At 44.5% G+C, this 19,157-nt stretch overlaps 1 long non-coding RNA gene across 1 annotated transcript; it reads left to right on the forward strand.

Annotated features, from left to right (window-relative positions):
- The first annotated feature begins 6,206 nt into the window (after window positions 1-6,206).
- LOC128079051 (uncharacterized) lies at window positions 6,207-8,438 on the forward strand. The gene is made up of 3 exons (XR_008205957.1): window positions 6,207-6,324; window positions 6,941-7,061; window positions 7,171-8,438. It is a non-coding gene; the product is annotated as an uncharacterized LOC128079051 (long non-coding RNA).
- The last annotated feature ends 10,719 nt before the right edge of the window (window positions 8,439-19,157 follow it).

Here is a 19,157-nt window from a genome sequence, read left to right on the forward strand (position 1 = left end):
GGAAATCCTGAAAGATCTGAATCTCAATTTTGAGTTAAGCCTTTGTTAAATAGAAATGGAACTTTGCAGTGGTCATAAATAACATATCCATCTTCCCTTGCATCGGTCTTCCTGTTGCATAAAGAGCAGCTTTGTTTGGCTGAATGACCTCTGAGATGGGACTTAGGGCAAAAATTCATTTCAGTCAATAGGTTTGGTATGATTAGCATTAGCTGATCTTCTAGGATTTAGGTGTGTGTTGGGAATGCTGCTCAACCCTTGGGGCCTCCCCTTGGGGACACCAGCAAAGCTTTTGAAACAGCTCTCACAGCTTCTGCCCAATGGTGGGAAGCATTTCTTCAGATCTGTGCATACACCATGGAACTTCTTCACCATGTAACAAGAAAAGTGGTGCACACTGTTTTGTGAAATTTCTCCTCAAGCTCATTTTTTACAGTAAAATTAGGCAATGAGCTCTGATCTTATTAAGACACTCCACCTCCCACCCTGCTTGGACTCTTGGCATTAAACTCAGTCTGTTTTCTGGAAGGCAGGGGATTCGTTTATCACTGTGTGCAGAATACCACCCCTGACAGCACCACAAGCTGTTCCACCCCACTTTCAGAGGCAGTTAAGGAAACTGGGTGAGCAAATGAAGTGTGCAGGTAGAGATGTGTTATTTAATGACCCAGACTGGTGACAGATCCAAACACAAATACTCAGGACCAGGGGAGAGTCCCTGATGTAGCACCAGTGTTCAGTGTTCAGATAGGTTTGTCACACTGACTGTATTTGTACAGAAACCAAAATGAGCAGAGAAGGGAAATATTTCTCTTTGTTGTTTTGTTTCCAGAACAAAAGAGAGTTTTGATTTTTCACTTTAATTTCCCTTCCAGTTTTTAGATTACTTGTAATTATATGGTGCCAAGCAAATAAATGGTGCACTACCTTTTTGTAAATGACTTGGAAGTTTGCTTTAATCCCTTGGTAGGGTTCACCCGGTATGTCATTCATCACACCACCGCTCTGCGTTCCAGCAACTGGGCTCATTTAATTTGCTAGGCTGAATGAAATAGCTTTACCATGCCTGCTTATATGGAAGTAATGATGGGTAGAGCCCCATAGCACATAATAATTGCTATTTTCCACAGAGCTTGTGTGCATGTCCTCAGGATAATCTTTAAGAAGTTAAAACTCCAGAGACTGAGACAGGCTGTGGACAACAGAGTAGAAATGATGGAACAGTGTTTTCTTCCTGGATTTGTTTTGGAATCGCTACTTTTCACCTTTAAAATGGTGTTTACTAGTTGGCTTGCTGGGCTGTGCTACTCTCTCCCACACAGGATGAGAGCATCCACTGGTCCTCAGAATGTCTGTGCTCAATTTGTGTAGAATTTGCTGAATTTTGAATTTCTGATGGCAGGAGCAGAAGCAGCTAGGAGAAGCCAGCTGAGATATCCATGAACTAAAATGGTCCCTTCTATTCCTCTGAGAGTAATTTTTCATTTCTTGAGTTGAGGTATCTTGCTATTAATATTTAAAGGATGCCCAGTCTGTGAGTTTTGTAAGAACTGTCATTTAAAAGTGGGAACAAAAAATGTACGTCTGGGTGAAGAAATCAGAAATTAGGTCATTAGATAGTTAAATTAAAAAATTTAAAACGTGCCTTTTGAACAGCTTTCATCCTAAACTTTTGCTCATTTCCACTTCTGAGTTGCTGTAAACACCAAGAAGAAAGTCCTTGCTTTGAGTACGTTGACACTGAAGGAAACAGAAAAAGAAAAGCCTGCAGACAGTCAGGGCAGTGTGCAGGAAAAGCCTGAGCAAAGCACGATGTCCCCAAGTGTGCTTGTTTCACTGCAGTAACCTTTGCATGCTCCTGCCTCACTGTGAGTGCAGAGCAAAGCATGCAGACCTGAATTCTTGTCCCTGACATTTGGGTTCATTCTGTCAGCCCTTCCTACCAGCCAAGGCAGGAGAACTTCCACTGATAGCTCAATACACCTCCACAGCCACATTGTTGGTTAAGCCATGAATGCATCAGACAGCAAGGCACGTGCTTTTGGTGACAGGGAGTGGTGATTTCGGTTGGTCCAGTATAATTTAGGAGACTGCTGCTTATTGTGCTGATTTGTGTCTTGTATTCAGGCAGATACAGTGAAGAAATTCTGGAGGAATGGGCTCAGATGGGCAGCTCCAGAAACAGCCGCACATAGGCATGCTTTGCAGCACAGCACCTTGTATCTATAGCCAGCAACAGCCAAAACATAGCAGAAATGCTAAGTCACGGCTTGAAAGAGTAATTGAGCACCTGGTGGGAAAGCAGGATCAACCCAGGGGAGCTCAGGTGTATGAGATATACCTGATTGATTGGAAGGTGGAGAGGAAGCTCTTTCCCAGACCTCATTTAAGTGTTGACAAGGGAGGTGAGAGTATTTTGCTGGAGATCCCTGCGTACCTGAGGCCTTCTGAAGGTAAGCAGCTTCTTCCCTTTATTTCTGTGGCTGTTGTATTTGAGCAAATTCTTACTTGCTGCAGCCTAGGACCTTGCTACTCTCGTGTCATTGATGTGCTTTCCATTGCATTACACCAAGCATGCTTTTTCTGTCTATTTCTAAGCAAAAAGAGGAAGAAGGACGGAATCTAGCAGCAATCTGCAGGAAAGCTTGACATTGACACATATCAGAAATATTTTTAGCATCTGAGTGCACTTTTTCTTGACCACATCGTGACACCTGAGACTACTCCTACAGCATCAGTCTGAGGGTAATCATTTTACAACTGCAGAGTGAAGGCAGAGAGGTTAAACGATTTCTTCCCATCTGTGCAGCATGGCAGTAGCAGTCCTGGGAATAAATCTTAGGATCTGCCCACACCTCCCTCTGCTGCACTGGGGGCTGTCATCACCAGGTGAAGGACTTGCTGCCACTGCTGACCCTGCTTATGAGGACAAATTTGCAGTCAAACCTTTGCAATGAGGGCAGGCAGTGCATCCTCTCAGTAACAGTGGTATTCCTGGTGCCCTTCCCAGTGTGCCCCGCACAGATCCCATCCATCATCAAGTGCCATCTCAACACTATGCTTCCAAAAGTGGCTGTTGTCTGAGGCTTGGAACAGCTTCCATGCATAGTAGAAGCAATTTCAGTGCTATCCAAGGTGTGAGGGGACAGAGAGCATCAAGGACACTTCAAAGTGAAGGTGACATGTGTATGTTCACCACCTGAACCTCTTTTTCCTTGTTCAGAAAAATCTGCACTACTTTTTTTCCAAGAAAAACCTCACTCAAGCAGCGCTTTTAATCTCCACAGTACAAATGCTCAGAGGTCAAATCTGACTGAACTGGGGCCACTTGTACCAGATCTGTTGGGCTAATAGATCTGTTGGGTGTGAGTCTGGGAATTGTTTTTCTAAATGGTCCGGGGCTCAGTGTTGTCAGAATGAAAATCTGTCCAACCTCATATCCACCTCTGCACTCACCTCCATGAACACAAAAAGCCACCTGAGATATTTGTCCCCACATGGCAGGCAGTGAACTGAATAAGCAACTTGTAGAATCAGTTGAATTTTTGGCAAAGAAATGCCTGGAATTGGGGCTCTTTCATTTCCAAAGGCTATCGAGAGAGGCTACTAAGAGCTGGGGGACTGAGAATAAGCAAAGCAAAGAGTTTAAATGAGGTGTCTTAATACCGACAAGTTGGTCTTTGAAAGGAAATCAGTCCCACAAGATGTTTATGGGAGTGGCAAGGTTAACATGGAGTCAATGCAACAATTGTAGGGGTTGATTTCATTTTCTCCTTGGCAGTAGCATAAGAGCAAAGCTGCTGACAGCAGTCACCAGTGTTATTGCAGTCTGAAGGCCTCCCATGGTCTGCCTGGGCATTTTAAAATCCTATTGCTGCACAGCCATCACAAATTAAGAGAGCAATTATGGCAAAATGCGCTCGTACTGAACCTACATCATCCATTGTTAAATAAAAATCATGTCTCTCTGTCTTGATTTCACTTTTGGCTACAGACCAAATGCACAGGACAAAGGCAAAGCTGGCCATCCTGCCAGAAAGCAAAGCCTACAACTCTTCTTGCTGACACCTATAATTAGGCTGTGTTCTTGTCTCAGGATGATGAGTGCTGATGGGGAAGAGGAGCAAAGAGGAGAAAGTTCCTGCCAGGAGTATCATGTGGAGCTGAGCCAGAACAGACCCAGGCCATGAGCAGCAATTGCCAACAGATGTTTGCCTGGTCTTAAATTACATTGTCTGCATGCCTAGAAAAGATAGTGTCTTATAAATAACTGTGCTTTGATGCTCTGTGGCCTTGCATATTCAGGTCCCCCTGTTAGCCATGTATGTGTTAGTCAGAACTAGCTGGAAATGGACTGTGGGTGGAATTTCTTTTGCTGTGTCCAGCAGCGGGGTGTTGTCAGCTCTTCCTGAGAAGTTTTGGAGGATGGTGGAAGAGTGACTCATCCTTTCTGTTCTGCACGAGGAAGCCTGGGAAAGCACTGTGCTTCTGGGAAAAAAAGGTAGGAAGGTTTTAGATGTTGATGTGTTTCAGCAAAACCCCAATTCTCTTGAAAAGCAGACATACTTACCGTGAATACCTGAGAGATGCAGGCTGTACAGCAGCACTCCCCCAGCCCCAAGTCCTGGTGAGCCAGCATGGCTTTCTACTGCCCCAAACTCTTCCCTCACCAACCTGCAGGGCTCTGCTTCCCTCCCACGCATGCTGCAGCTCAGCTGAGCACTAATGGAGCTGTCTGCACCTGTAACCAGCTCCTAATAAGCTGCTGCCCATTCCAGACTACAGTGTGTCCTGTCTTTGCAACTGCCCATGAGCAGTGCTTTCTGCATTTTGTACACATTAAAAAACATGTGTCATCTAACATTCTGGGGAGGGAGAAGGGAGAGAGACAGTGCAACTTGCTGATGGACTAACTTGAATCATTCTGCATAGCAATTTAACGTGATGGAAAGCTGCAATTAGCCCTAATTAGGGCAGCCTCATTGCTTCAACGAAGAGCAGATCTGCTGTCAATTCTATTTTCTTTCCTTTCCGTGACACAGGCATGCAATTCAGCAGCTTAATGCTCCCAGCATGACATCCTCCCCATGTACCACTGAAGAATGGGCACTGAGGATTTATAGTAACGTGCTGCAGTGCCCTGATGTAGGGGTGCATTTATTCATTCAGAACAAGAAACCAGAACACAGTTGCTGTGGAAGAAGGCTGTGCCCAGGGTGATGTGGTCCCCTGGCAGAGCTGGGGTCAAAACTCCTTCACTTGGTTTAGGGGTAGGGAGCACTTGTCCAGGCATTGCAAATTGAGCACCATTCACTGCTATGTGCTCTGAAGAGTCTCTGTGACATTTCTGAGAACTTCTGAAAAGGAGAAAACCGGAAGCTACTACGAAGTGTATCATCTTCTAAATTTTTGTCTCAGTCAATGAACATCGCTGGCCTTCCTGGAAAGAGAATTAGGACCCCTTTCATGTTGTTTTTGTAGTCTGATCCCTTTGCAAATGGTTTTGTTTGTAGATGAGGCATGTAGTTAGTACCTGCCTTAGGATGAATGAGAGTTTCTATCCTCTGGCTTGGAATAACAGCCTTGGGATAACAGCTTGGGTTGCCCTGCTCTGTACTCAGGTCAGTCGAGCAAAGTGAATCATTCCCATCTGCGATGCACTGTATTCAACGAGCAGAGATGCTCTCTTCTTGTAATTAAACATAATTTCTTGGTTGCTCTGGAGAATACAGAATCTCACCTCATTAGTGCAGTCAGCCTTTTGCCAACACCGGGAAGAAGTTTTGGGGTTTTTTGTATCTCTGTTGCACAGGATGCTGAGTGCAGATTGGTGCCATTTTGGATCATGCTATTAAGTGAAGAAAATCTCTGTTACTGCAGATGGATTCACACCAGTGGATACTTTGAATTCTTTTCCTGAAATCAGTCATCTTTAGGGATTTATGCTGCTCTTGTTATGAGAATATCAAAGCCTCTCCAAATCTCCTTGTATCTGCCCACATGCTTAGGACTTGTCTGTGAGCTGAATTCACTCATGCAGGAAATTCTCCCTCCGTTTTCTTCTCATTCTGAAGCAAAAGAAATTGCACACAGAAATGTTGAGGCTCTAAAGCAATGCTGCATGCAACTTTCTGGTTCCCTAAAATATTGGTGCATGAGATGAAACCATTTCATCTCAAAACAATCATAATAAAAATATTCCTTCCAGGATGGAAGAGGAGAGGATATTTCAGTGCCTTCCTTTGCAGGCAATGCCAGGGGAAGGCATCCTGATGCGCAGCAGTGCAAGGAGCTCGGTGGTAGCAGGGCTCTGGGATCCCTGGGGTAAGACAACGATATCCCACATGGACCACCTCGGAGTGAGAGCACGAGCAGCAGAGAGTCCAGCTGAGATGCTGGGAATGAGTCCATGTCATCGTGTTTAATGGCTTATTGATGGGCTTACAGCTTTTCCTTCCATCATTAACATGCGAGGTCTGGGTTTAGATTTTTATTAATTTGTTTGTTCCTAGCTGTTCAATAGATCTTTTCTGCAAACATGCTTCAATCTCTGGGTTGTTCACAAACATGCTTGCTAAATGTATTGCTGTCCACTTAATGAATTCCAGTTGTTCGTTAGCACACCTATCATGTGATATTACTTCTTCTTCCTCAATGGATGCGATAACTTAGATGCATTAAATAAAAAGTAAATTAAAAAAAAAAAAAAGGCAGGTGAGGAAAAATAAACTTTCAGTGACATTTTCTGGAGGAAAATGTGAAAAACAGATGGACTCTGCGCTGTAGATCCTGTGCAAAGACAGAGCATGGTCCAAAGCCATACCCTGTGTTGGGATGAGTCAGAAAGAGGAGAAAGAGACTAAGCTGAAGTGTTCACACCCTTAGTGAAGGTTATAGCTGCTCTGCAGAGCCTGTTTTGACCTATGTTGTCATCTTCCAGGTGTAAACCTCAGTCTCAGTGTAAGCATGTATCTCCAGCAGAGTGGAAAGAAATGCACATCTCCTATTTCCCCAAGGAGCTTTCAGGATTTCCGAGAGATCTCCCACCCTGCACCCAAAAGGTAATTAATAAAGTATCTCAACTTCTTTTTTTTGTGAAATACAGTCACAAAACTTTCTAATTTTGGTGTAGCTTACACTCTGTATTGAGATTAAATTGTATTTCCCTAGAAAATCACTTCTGTTTTACAGTGGAGGTTGAATTCACCCCGAAAAGCATAAGCCCAACATTGCCTCCTTCCCCAGATGTCAGGATGGCTGCTTGGACTGCTCACTCCCATTCTGCCCCTTGGAAAATGATCAAGATAGGATATTTGGACACAGATTCTTCCTGACACATTATGCCTCTTAGCAAACCACATTTTGCAGTGAAGATCCGTTAATTATATGCTTACTTTTAATAAATCCATTCAAGTGCCACTATAGGATTCCTGGCAGATGTGGGATCCATCCCATCTCCACGGAGCCACCAACCCCGCAGATGAGAGAGCTGGCACCACAGGCTGGGGAACACTGAGCATTCTGGCACTCTTGCATGAGTGTGTTTGGAAAGTGTTTTCAGTTCCTCAGAGCACCTTGTAATTGAATCAGATAAACACACGGAAGGCACTGTGATTTTCAGGTGCTGCTGAGCGCCAGCTGTATGATTACAGCAAATCTTTCAGGTCCTCTGAGCTTGCTGACAGTGACTTATTTTGGTATTTGTACGAGCTGCTGTTTGTGATGGAGGAGTTCACAGGGCAATAAACAGGATAAAAAGCCAGGCTGACGAACCTGATTACTGTAAAATCCATTTATTTCAAGTACACCAGTTACTTCTATTATGGGGCATTTTGGAAATAATTCTGCATCTTGAAGTAGTTTAAAGAAGATTAATTTTCAAAGGGAAAAACGATTCTCAGATCCATTTTATCTGCTTCTCGGACAAAGCGTGAAATTAGGAGCTTATCTACAATCACTAAAATTGAAGGCAGGTCTTTCCCTTGGCTTCAGTGGGTTATAAATCAAACTGGATACAAATACAGCGCAGTCCATTGTGATGATTGATATGTGGAGCGATGGGCTGGAGACACATGCTGCCACTAAGCATGGAGGTGTCACCTGTCAAGTAACAGCTTCACTGTGCTCAGTGGCAGAGAGCCCACCTGGGGGCTTCACAGCTCACCCAAGAGCTTTCTGGATGGCTGGGAGGTATCAAATGCATTCTCCCAACAGAAATTTCTGTTTCGCTGCATCCTTCCTTTCCTAATGCCAAGTTCTTGCTACTACTGAATCAATGAATTTTTTTAGACTGAATTTTCAGTGTTAACCCAGAAAAGAACTGATGATAGTGTTAAACCAGAAGCCCTCTTTACTGTGCATGGACTAAAATTCCCTTGGATTTTTGATTCTTTTTGATTCTCTGCTCTATTGTTCTTCATTTTGGACAGACCCTTCTGCTCACTCCATTCAGTGTACTTGTTTTTCAGCAGCTGCCTGGGAATATTCACAAAGAACCCACAAATAACCTCAGTGCATCAAAGAACGCTTCTAGGGGCAATCTGAAAAATAAATTAGTAAAATAATCAAGATGTGGCAATTAATAAAACATAAAAATTATCTTCCTGCTGAGAGGTTTTTATTAACCTTTTAGATAGTGAGCAACATGGTAGCCTTTGCTCTAACCACTTGTCTGATGGACTGGGTTCTTTTGTACATGTAGTCAGACTGCTATCCTTGCTGTTGCAGTGGAATTCATTCTGGTTGCCTGTCAAGGAAAAAAAGCTACAGTTTCTTTCCAACTGCTGCAAGCATCCTGATCTGTATGCGTAAGGGATGGTCCCATGTAAGCAGGTCAGAATAATTATTACTGCCTGGAAGGGCTGTCAGAGCTAAGTTCCTGGCAATGCTACTGCTTCTGATCCTCTTGCAAATCCAAAGAACTGGCAAAAATATTGTGCTGGGGCAGCAACTATGCGTGCTGCTGATCCTCCCACCCAGGACCCTTTGGGATTTTTACATGGTGATGTAAGAGCCCATGTGTGCACCAGTGCCAGCATGGGCAGGTCTGCTGGATTTGGGCTCTGTGGTCCCCACGCAGTGTGGGACTGCCATTGTGTCTCCTCTTTGAAATTGTCTCTAACTGTGCAAAACTGTGGTAAAATTAAGACAGGCGCAGGGTCTGATCCGTGGCTGGATGGCTTTACTTCTTGGAAGTCAGTCTATAGCATTGGTCTGCAACACTGGAAGTCTGTCCTGTGGCTGTCTGATTTCAGATTATCAAGGATGTGCATCTCTGAGTGTGCTGCTGAAGGCATCTCCCTTGTTTAATTCAGGGGTTTAATTTAGCTATTTAGCTTTCGAGTCTAACTGATCAAAGGACAAAGTGAAGCTGAGCAGGATCACATTTAGTGTGGAAAGAACAATTGATTCTATTTGGTTGATTTAGAGATAAAGTGACTTTTTTTTTTCTGAAGCGAGCACAGCCATCCATCCATTGCGTTTAACTTTAATTTATTAATGCACTTCCTCTTTCCTCAGAAGCACTAAAATTCCTCTGCCCTGCTGTCACCTTCTGCAGGTGGGCACCATCTGCGTGCTTTGAATCTGTTCCCCACAACCCTGATATGAAAACTGCCCCAGCAGTGGGCCCTGTGTAACGAGCTCTGCACAACGAGCCATGGGCCTTGGCACAGAAACCTGGATTAGGCCACCTCAATGATAAAAAAAAAAAGCCAAACGCATTTCCTTTTCATTGTTAGGAAGGAGAGCAGCGTTCAGATTAGCATTCAGGCCTGGTGTAAGCGCAGGGAGAATAATTGCAGATAGTTAATCTATTCAAACTTAATTCCTATTCCTAATTACTCACAAATAATATAATCTATATAAATCTCACTTGAAGAGACAGGGGGGATATTATTCTTAATGGTCTAACAGAGGAGGACTGGGCTGGTAACGAACTCTTCAGCCCTTGCCTTGCCTCAGGCACCAGCTGCGAGCTCTGCCCAGCTGCAGAGCATCAGCAAAACCTTGTGGATTAGATGAGGAACTCCCATGCACCCACTTCAGACTTAAGCCAGCTAGTTCTGCGGTAATTAAAACCAATTTGGCTAAATGCTTTCCTCCTGAGTGCCTGTTTTTGTTATGTTTGGAAAACAGGGGCCAAATGAAGGACTCGAGCACTGCTCTGGTATAGGGCTTATGTAGGCTTTGCAGCTTTTGCTGTAAAGGTTTTGTGCCCTAAAAGAAAGGACAGAAGGAAGGGGAAACAACCTGGCTTGCCCATGGCTGCAGAACTGGCAATCGATGGGATGAGGTGGGATGAGTGCTGGTACCCAGAGCACCATCCCTGCTGCCCTGAGCCACTCACCCCTGCGTTGCTGTGGGGTTTTCCAGCACATGTCCCATTTGTCATTGCTTGTCCTGGTAGACCTTTTTATTACACCAGCTCGAAGCTTCTCTCTCTCTTTCTGATCTAGTCTAAAATAATTATTACGATCAGAGAAATTGTGCCTGTCTTCTTGGGAATTAAATATTTAAACTCTCAGACAAATGGGCCTTGCTTGTTTCTGTTAAAGGTTCTTGCTCACAAATGTCACAGTAAGTTAAATGTACCTTGAAAAATAATCTAATTTCTGGTTACTTTACTTTTCATTCCATTTTACCTCCCTATAAATTATCTGTAGTAATTCAATCAGAGGGCTTGACACCATGGCTCCTGAGGGGACAGCTGGGAAAACAACTGTCACCTCCAACAGGGCGATGGAAATGGTTTGGTGAGAGAAGTGGAAAGGGATGAACATCCTCTTTTTGGCCACGTGTGGCTCCTTAGTTTCCTTTGGTCCATGGCTGGTTTTTTTCTGCTGGGAAGACAACCTCCTGCCATTGATGGTCACACAGAAATGTCAGCATATTGCAGTGGTCCCAAAGTCAGAATATTTGGGAATATGCATCTGATAGCTTGCAAATGGGGTTGGGAAGAACCAAAGGATGGAGCAGCTCTGCAGTGCCCATCCCCTGCTGGTGCTGCACATGGCTCTGAAGGGGCAACGCTGGAACTGGTTCAGGGTGAGCAGCCCAGAGCCTGAGTGAGATATGACGTCCAAATCACTCCATAAACCACAGTTGGAAAGTTTTTACTTCAGTCAAAATTGACACATGGGTACTCTGAGTTCTGCTTTCAGTTAAGAAGAATCAAATTGCTACTGTCTTGAAGCAGAGTGTGTGCTGCTGTGGCCTAATATGTTCATTTAGGGCATCTCAGTGTACAAAACCTCCTAACTGACTGCATCTCCTGGATGTGGCTGTTTGCTTCATTTTGAAGGATGCTGTTCAGCCTCCTGGAAGCTCCTATTGCCAGACTGGGCCGGGCAGTTCAGCAGCTGCTCCTCTGTGAATGGGAACAGAAAGCAAAAGGATCTCCAGCAGGGAGCTCATGGACTGAAAGCCTCATGAAACCCAAAACTTAAGAAGTCCCTCATTAGAAGAGATTTTGCAAGTGGTAACGCTGCAGTCTTTCAATCAATTCATCTGACGCCCACTCATTTTGAAATAATTTATCACAATTAAGATAGGCACTGTAGCACTGTGTTGAAAACTCTGGCAGATTACATACTATTATGCCATTCAGCGATGTTTACAAGCCTACGTTTGTTGTTTTTTTTTTCTTTTATATAAAAGAACAACATTTACATAAATCCTTATTTCTGAGCCCAAAGCCCGTCTCTCATGGAAGGAAGGAAGGGCTGCAGGGTTGCATTGCTGGTCCTGAGGTGCAAACCTGGGATTTGGGAGCTGCGCTGGGTTTGTCATCCAGCATCACTTGGGTCACTGCCTCTGAAAACCTCAGCCCTGAGGGCCCAACGTAGCACTGGGGGTCGTGCTCACATCAGTTCCCATCCAGGTCCAGGGGAAACCGAATCTGATGTATTACAGAGCTGCTGCCAGCCATGTAAAAGCCGGGGGGGGGAAGCAATTTGATCCATCTCCAGTGCTGTTTTTCTGTTCATGTATCTGGGAATTTTCCTCTTTCACCAGCGATAAGAAAACCCTCCTGTTTCTCAAACCAGGAGATGTTCTGGGGGGCTGAAGTGAGGAGGTCAAATAATTTCTGCTAAATCAACCAAAGCTGCAGCTCCCCAGGCAACCAAAGTGAGCAGAGCAGCACTGACGACTGCTGAGATGTTTCAGTCTGAATTTTCCAGAGGAAATATTTCTATCTTGAAATTTACCAGGCATTATTTTTTAAGTAGTGAGGTCAGAAAAGATCAGGATCAGTAAGCAAAGCAAAGTGCTTCAGTGCAGGTCCTGCAATACGCCTTGATTGAGTTGTCAAGCAATGTATTCCCTCCCCAAACTTTCATTTCAGTGAGACAGATATGCCACAAAAAAGAAGTCTCAAAGCAGCAGAGGATGACAAATGGGTTTGGATTATGTTTTCCCCCACCCATTTTTCCATCTTCTTCTAGTGCAATGTTTTTCCTCTCCCCTCATGGAAAAATGTGTAAAATGCTTCCTGAAAAGAAGACAAAAGAAGTGCATCCTGGAGTCTTCTCAAGCTCTAAAGCAGCTCTTTTCTTTAATTAAGACAAATATACAGGAGGACAAACAACAACTGGACTTGCAAATGGTTGCAGTGCTGGGGGTTTGTTTTTCTCCCAGCATAATGGCTTTGCATCCACCCAGCAGGACTGAATGCAACCATAGTGGATAGATGGGGACAGCAGCATCCTGGCTGCTCCATGCCACCAAAGCTCTTCTGCTCAGCACTCGCCTGCATGAGTTGCCAAGGAGAAAAATGGAACTCTTGTTCGGTGCCGTCTGCAGGCAAACAATTTGTAGAAGATAATCTTTCTGGCAGATCATCTTCCTGCATGAAAACAACTTCCAGGCTTCTTTTGGGCTTCTCTTTCCCCATCACTAAGCTTGTATTTTTCCCAAGTGTTGTCAATGAGTTGAGTGGGTTTCAGTACAGCAGTTCAAGGATGAAAGTAGAAAACTGCACAGTTTTGAGCTTTGCAGGTGGCTCCAATCCTCAGCATATGCCCCAGCTTGCTTCTTCACCTTTCTGCAGAGCTCAGCCCTGGCTCTGTGGGCAAACAGCCAGAGGTCTGATTCCTGGAGGCCCAATTTTGGCCAATCTCATCCCAGGAGAGTGAATAGCAGATGTTTTGGTGACTTTTGATGCCTTCTTATCTGTGCAGGGGATGCCCCATAGCGACCTCAGGCTTCAAACCTCAGCAATGTGCTCAGAATTCTACCTCTGGAGACTGCTGCTTTTCTGAGAGCTAAGGAAGTGATTATTTGGGGTATGAACAGAGCTGAGCTTTCATCACCACAAAAAGTAACATCTGGATTCATCACCTGAGCCAGGTGCCAGGACTGAGAACCAGATGCTTTAGAAAGCATCACTCCTGTTTTAGAGTTTACATTTCCCAGAGCCACAGGAGTTATTTGGTTCAGACTCAAGGTGGAAATCCAGCTCTGGCTTTCTTTGTTTCCTATAAAGCCACTTTCTAAGGAGGAATACTGTTTATACAAAACCCACTTTGTTTTGCAGTATGATTTCCAGCTTTCTGTGCTTACTGTGTCAGTCTATGAAAGGTGTTAGCAGTAGCTGGGTTTAAAAAACCACAACCTTTTTTCCTGCCAAAATGAGTGTTTTGAACCATAAAAGAAAAAACAGCTGGAAGCTGCACAGGTCTCCCTCTCCTATGGTAAAATGCAGTGCAAAGGGTAGAGAGCTGGAGTGGGCACACAGTGCTGGTGGTTAATGGGGACTTGAAAACAGGCGCTGCAAAAATCCAGTTCTGCGAAATCCCAGAGCTGCCATTTATTTACATAAAACATATAATTGAAATGTCAGAAGAGAACAATTAAAAGCATCAACTGACATTAATGTTAATGAAAGCAGCACCGTGACTATCTGCTTTCTGTGAAAAGGGAAAGATTGGTTTGGGCTGCTTTTCCCTTTCCATTAATTTCCTTAATCTGCTCTCAGCGCACTGAGCGTTCTGATCTGCTAGCTGCAGCGTGCCTCCAACAGCTCAATAGATCTTCCTTCAGCAGTGCAGAGCAGCTCTCACACTCCTTGCTGTTGGCTTTTTGCACTGGAAATGATACTTTCCTGTAGGTGTTTTTTATATCTTTTTGCAGATGGTGGGAAGCAGTGCAATGCCCCACAAGACTCCCCACCCCCCACAACCCCCAAGCAGTCTGTTTGCTCTATGGTGTAATTGCACAACCTGCACAAGAGCTCTCCATCACTAGCACCTCTCCGTGTGCTGTCACAGGGTCTCATTGGGCTGATGGAGAGCAGCAACTGGGACAAAAGTGGATGATTCTTGGTTCATTGCAGGATGTGATGCACCAATGGAACACAGCAGTCATCAGAGCTGGAAAAAAGCAGCAGAAAATGTATCTGTGAGAGCTTTGATTAAACTGTCAGCGGGAATTTTGGAGCAGATGCAAAGCATTTAAATAGAGGTTGCTTAGTTTAATTTAAATGCTGGTTTAGGGGGAAGCTATGGAAATGCATTTACCTCTGTGTGCATACACACATCTTGTGCTGCGACGCAAACTGGGCATTAGGAGAGTGTGTGTGTGTGTAATCACAGAGGCTCAATGCTCAGTTTCTGGCAGGATGCTCCATTGCTGGCATTGCCTCACGATGCTTCCCTTCTCAGTCCCCTGCATGCTTCCATGGGGTGACGTTTGGGTCGCAAAGAGGTGACAGCTGTGACAAGCCCATACAACCTTAGAAGAATTCTCTCCCATCCGCCTTCAAAGACGTGCCCAATCTGTGCATGCTAGGACATTCTGCCCGGCCACTTCTTGATAAAGGATCTTAGGAAATGTAATTTCTGAATGTTTCTACTTTTTCAATGTCTGTGATTTGTTTTGTTTTATTTTTTTGTGACTGTTTCCACATTACAGGGTCCAGGTTAGAATAAAGATACTGAAATAATCCCATGCTGCTGCAGCAGGGCATCGCCTCCCCAGTATCAGCTGGAGCAGATATCCAACACCCAGCAAAGTAATTGGTTCCAGGGGATTTCAGTGGGGAAGAACAACGTTTAAGTATGCTGCAGATAAGGTCACGTAAAGCAGTAGAGGTACTCACTAGAGGGAGCACAAATTGTAAGGAGGATGGCTCTTCATGCTTCAGGGCTGAACTCAGGGCGGAGGTGCATGGGTGCAGGCTGCTCCGGGGATGCTGTGGGGTCAGGGGGGACCTGAGCTGAGTGTGAGCAGGAGAGGCAGGGATGGGGCACCAGGAGCTCAGGGTGCAGCATTGGAGCTCTGGTTGTTGGTGCCTGCCTGTTCTGCTACATGTTTGGCTGGGGGAGGCACTGGGTCTGCCTGCCTGTGCTTCTTTCTTTTATTGAAGGAGACAGCTGTGTATGGGTTTGCATCACCAGCTCCAGAGACACAGAGAGCTTGTAAAAGCCACTCTTGCCTGTAAAGTAAATCGAGCGTGTAACAGCTCCAGTCACCAAATCGTGTTGGCAGCCAGCTCGGGGAATGCAGGAGGATGGCAGGTTGAATCCTTCCCAGCAGGGTTCTCTGGGGAGGAAGTGCAGATCTTAAGAAGTTTCCATTCAAGATCTACACATCCCATGATGCAGGAAGCAATAATCAGAAACTAACTAAAGGTTTGAGCTTGCTCACTCAGCTTTACCATCGCTTAGTGTAAGTCGGGCTGTGCAGGTGAAGATCTGCCTTCCTGGTAGGGATTTCATAGTGGGTTTTATAGGTTTTTATGCAAAGTTCTCATTAAGTTCTCTGAGGGTATTCTCAGCCTCGGCTGCCTTGGTCCATCATTTGGTGCAGTGCCCCTCAATTCTGCACCTTCTCTGGGTCAGCACTGATCCCTGTGCCCATGGCAGCATGGTTTTTAATGGTCCCACTGCCAGATATCTAGACAAGCAACCATTGCACTTTTGTCTCCTGGACTTTTGCAGAAATCACAGAGAGTTTTGCAACCACAATGGCCTTCACGGAAATAAATTGGACTTTGCAGACTGACATAGATGCATGCAGGCCCACATTAATCTTTTGCATGCTTGAACTCATTCAGATTTTAAAAGCCTCTTCTATGAAGAGCTCATACACTGCAGCAATCATAAAAATGATCTTCTATATACAAGGCCCTAAGGCAACCCTTAATCATGAGCCCATATCTGAATGAGGCACTCCATCATAATGGGCTGAGTGAGGGAAATGGAAATGCAGCCAAGGACTTTGGTGGATTTCAATTTACCCGCTGTGTGAACCTGCTCTGCACTGCGTTGCTGACCAGCTTCCTCCTTTGGGAACTGCAGTGATGGATGAAGTTGGGCACATTGGAGTCCTTCAGCCCTTGGGAGGTTCAAAGCTTTGATCCAGAAAGCTGAGAGAGAACAATTTTCCACTTTTTTGCTGCTCATCCTTTGGCAACAGATGATTTGCAGAGCAGGGTGGTTTAACTGGCATGATGTTTACAGCTCTTGAAATACATTTGCAGAAACTTGAGAGCTGTTTCCCAGCTGCAGCCTGTGCCTGGCTCACGTGGAGGGAAGCTGCACAGCTCTCCCTTAGCATGGAAGGCTACTGGCAGTGTTTTAAATTTTTAAAAGATGAAACAATGTAGGTTTCTAAGAAGTAAGTCTGGATTTTCTCCCTATTTTCAGAGTTATTTCCTTTCTGGAAGTTTTGTTTTACAAATCTTGTGAATTACCCTATGACAGACATTTCAGTTTTCTTGATTAACCGTGCATGACTATGTGAAAAGGTCATTCTGTTTTTCATCCTTGCCATTTTTATATAAATCCTCCAAGAAGCAGCAATAAAATACTTTATCTTCCTGTTGCTTTTAAAAAGAAAGAATTTCTTTACCCTCTGTGGCTCTTTCCCCAAAGAAACAACCCATGCAAAAACCCTGCAGCAACTCTGCAAACAACTCTTGTGTGAGGCAGTGTTGGATCTGCTACAAGGATCCCTCATTGCTCCTGTTCTCATGTGGCACAGGAGCTGGTGTGGCTTTCGCAGTCTGGGTGTGCTTGAGATGCTGAAGCTTGTCCAAGCCCAGAGCAGGACTTTGCACGCTGGGAAATGTCCCCTATGTGACAGCACAGAGTTCAGTGCATCCTGCTTGCCCTGAGAGCTCAGCAAACAGTGCTGCAAACAGGCTGGCTATCAGTATCTACATCCCAGGAATCACAAGGGGCACTAACGAGCACGTAGGTGGCCATAAAGTTGTTATTGTGACTTTTATTGCTGCCGAGACTAATGTTGGGACACAGTTTGCTTAGAGAGGCCAGCAGGTCTAAGAAACTACTCAAGAATTATTTAGATAAATTGCTCAGGAAAAGATTTTAAAATAAATTCCCACTCTCTGCAGGTTGTGTTTATAATTACACTGCAAATCACCACGAAAAGAATCCTGAAGAACAGAAATAAACTCAGATCTTCTCTGCAAGACGCAGCTGATGTTACTGGCTGTCCTTGTGCCCTTCTGCCAAGCAAACTGGATTTACAGATCAGTATTCTAAGCAGATGCTGCTGATGTCATGCGTCAGGGGTCCAAAGTGGAAACAGGGATGTCTGAAACATCCTACCTGCACATCCCAGTGCTGCTGTCTGCCACTTTGGTATTAAATTTTGAGTGACCTGTGACATGGTACGAGGCTGAAATTATGAGGTGGTTGTTCTAAGCTTCAGTCTTAGAGAAAATAAACTACCTTTGGTTAAAAACACTGCACAGATACGAGCTCCTGTTTTTCTGTATCCTTCGTTGCTCCCCTTGTGCAGTGTTGTCTGCTTGTAAGTAAAAAAAAAAAGCAATAGTTTTTAATGTGTACATTAAGAAAAAGTTATAGTACTTTTCATATAGATTAGCAGGTGGAGCTCACGACAACAGGGAGCTACAGCTCACCTGTGACACTAGCTCACATGAGAGCCAACTACTGCATCTTTTTAATCCTTCCTTGGGAAATCCCCAGCGTAAAACACATTCTGAAAAAAATAATATAGAAACAGGTTTACATGCTAGAGCAGTGGCTTTAACTATGATTTTTAACTAATCAGTAATTAAAGGAAGAATGATTACAGAAGCTTGAAGCTCTTCCATGTGATTCACACCCTTGCTTGCTTGTATCCCTCTATTACCATGTGAATAGGGCAGTGATTACACCCTGCTAATGTACTGGGTTTGCCAGGCCAAGATTTCCCTTGATTGGCCTAAAGCAAGGGCAGAATAATTTAGTTCACAAAGGTAAATTAAACTAGGCTTTAATTAGGGAAAGATCCATTTACAGCCCAATATGGGGCACAGGGCTATTAGTACTCGATGCAGACTCAGAGAATGTGACAGCACTTTTCCTCTCTTCAATGCAAAACTCTTGAATCAAAATAACACTTTTGGGGCCTGGATTACATACTCTCATGGTCTCATTGACCATAATTGAAAGTTAAAAGTCCACTTTGACTCCAGCTGCCTCAGTTTTCTCCTATCTGAGATTTAGATCCCTTTTCCTCTGCTGTAACAGATGTCGGACTGAGGAAATGACAATTGTTCACACTTGTTCAGTACTTTCCTGCAGGACTACAGTTTTTGAGACAATCAGATCAGCATAAATGAAACCAACAGAGATTGCTTTTTCAGCCATGTAACCTATAGCTCAGATTCTCTCTGCTCCTGTGCTGCCCACCGAAAATAAGCCTTTGCAGGAGCTGTACTGACTCAGAGGTGGAAGGAGTGGGGAAGAAGGGGCCAACTGGCCCTTTATGGCCCTTTGGCCACAAAACAGATGTTTGAGTCAAAAGCCGTCACCGACACAGCTGGTTTTCAGTGAAGTACATGGTAGCATCTTTCAACAGGAGGGCAATGGCTGAATACTGCTCTGCACAACCCATGTCAAGATCATACTGATTGCTACCTGTGTACCAAACAGGTAGAAGGCTTCTCCCGCTCTGGTTAGCAGAGCAGGACTGTTCAGAAAAGCACGCTGTCTAGGTTTCAGGGCAGATGAGGGGGAAGGGTTGATGTTCTTTCTCTCTTTGGTCAGCTGCTTTTTAAAAGTAAAAACCTGTAATGCAGGAAACCATAATGTAATTGTGCTCTGTGTCATCATTTCTCTTCTTTGTCACGTCGCATTTTCAACTGAGTGGCCTACTAAGCTAATGCGTGAATGACATTT

Source organism: Tympanuchus pallidicinctus, unplaced genomic scaffold (genome assembly GCF_026119805.1).
Source record: "Tympanuchus pallidicinctus isolate F22 unplaced genomic scaffold, pur_lepc_1.0 scaffold18, whole genome shotgun sequence".
Lineage (NCBI taxonomy): Eukaryota > Metazoa > Chordata > Aves > Galliformes > Phasianidae > Tympanuchus > Tympanuchus pallidicinctus.